Here is a 1,626-nt window from a genome sequence, read left to right on the forward strand (position 1 = left end):
TAATTATTTTTTGCGCCTTGTGACAAACATATCGCACGTGCGCGATATATATTAGTCCCGTTATATTATGTTTGACGTTTGCGATATGTTTAAGCTCGATGCTCATTGCTCGCGCGTCTTGGGGCGGCTTTGTGGCGCGAAGAGCGCGTTCTGAAAGGGGTGGAAAAAACTCGTGTTGCTGCGGTATGGAGGGAGGGGTGGAAACCGTGGAAAACTCGTCTCCGTGATTGAGCGGGAGAGTAAGTAGTATAGGACATTATCCATTGTTAGGGAACGGTTGTAATGGTAGTGAGAATGTAGAATCGTCTTTGGAGCGGACCTGGGAGTGGCAAGCATAAGGGACGAAGACGGGGAAACATGTCGGATGCGATCATACCAGCACTAAAGCACCGGATCCCATCAGAACTCTGAAGTTAAGCGTGCTTGGGCGAGAGTAGTACTAGGATGAGTGACCTCCTGGGAAGTCCTCGTGTTGCATTCCTTTTTTAATTATTTTTTGCGCCTTGTGACAAACATATCGCACGTGCGCGATATATATTAATCACGTTATATTATGTTTGACGTTTGCGATATGTTTAAGCTCGATGCTCATTGCTCGCGCGTCTTGGGGCGGCTTTGTGGCGCGAAGAGCGCGTTCTGAAAGGGGTGGAAAAAACTCGTGTTGCTGCGCTATGGAGGGAGGGGTGGAAACCGTGGAAAACTCGTCTCCGTGATTGAGCGGGAGAGTAAGTAGTATATGACATTATCCATTGTTAGAGAACGGTTGTAATGGTAGTGAGAATGTAGAATCGTCTTTGGAGCGGACCTGGGAGTGGCAAGCATAAGGGACGAAGACGGGGAAACATGTCGGATGCGATCATACCAGCACTAAAGCATCGGATCCCATTAGAACTCCGAAATTAAGCGTGCTTGGGCGAGAGTAGTACTAGGATGGGTGACCTCCTGGGAAGTCGTCGTGTTGCATTCCTTTTATAATTATTTTTTGCGCCTTGTGACAAACATATCGCACGTGCGCGATATATATTAATCCCGTTATATTATGTTTGACGTTTGCGATATGTTTAAGCTCGATGCTCATTGCTCGCGCGTCTTGGGGCGGCTTTGTGGCGCGAAGAGCGCGTTCTGAAAGGGGTGAAAAAAACTCGTGTTGCTGCGGTATGGAGGGAGGGGTGGAAACCGTGGAAAACTCGTCTCCGTGATTGAGCGGGAGAGTAAGTAGTATAGGACATTATCCATTGTTAGGGAACGGTTGTAATGGTAGTGAGAATGTAGAATCATCTTTGGAGCGGACCTGGGAGTGGCAAGCATAAGGGACGAAGACGGGGAAACATGTCGGATGCGATCATACCAGCACTAAAGCATCGGATCCCATCAGAACTCCGAAGTTAAGCGTGCTTGGGCGAGAGTAGTATTAGGATGGGTGACCTCCTGGGAAGTCCTCGTGTTGCATTCCTTTTATAATTATTTTTTGCGCCTTGTGACAAACATATCGCACATGCGCGATATATATTAATCCCGTTATATTATGTTTGACGTTTGCGATATGTTTAAGCTCAATGCTCATTGCTCGCGCGTATTGGGGCGGCTTTGTGGCGCGAAGAGCGCGTTCTGAAAGGGGTGGAAAAA

General features: G+C 47.7%; 3 non-coding genes across 3 annotated transcripts; all 3 read left to right on the plus strand.

Moving 5' to 3' along the window:
• The first annotated feature begins 362 nt into the window (after nt 1–362).
• Nucleotides 363–481, plus strand: LOC123177843 (5S ribosomal RNA). The gene has a single exon (XR_006489158.1). It is a non-coding gene; the product is annotated as a 5S ribosomal RNA (ribosomal RNA).
• Nucleotides 482–848: 367 nt separating this feature from the next.
• On the plus strand, nt 849–967 carry LOC123177844 (5S ribosomal RNA). Its single transcript, XR_006489159.1, has one exon. It is a non-coding gene; the product is annotated as a 5S ribosomal RNA (ribosomal RNA).
• A 367-nt stretch (nt 968–1,334) lies between these two features.
• Nucleotides 1,335–1,453, plus strand: LOC123177842 (5S ribosomal RNA). Its single transcript, XR_006489157.1, has one exon. It is a non-coding gene; the product is annotated as a 5S ribosomal RNA (ribosomal RNA).
• The last annotated feature ends 173 nt before the right edge of the window (nt 1,454–1,626 follow it).

The sequence above is a fragment of the Triticum aestivum genome, unplaced genomic scaffold (assembly GCF_018294505.1).
Source record: "Triticum aestivum cultivar Chinese Spring unplaced genomic scaffold, IWGSC CS RefSeq v2.1 scaffold89135, whole genome shotgun sequence".
NCBI lineage: Eukaryota > Viridiplantae > Streptophyta > Magnoliopsida > Poales > Poaceae > Triticum > Triticum aestivum.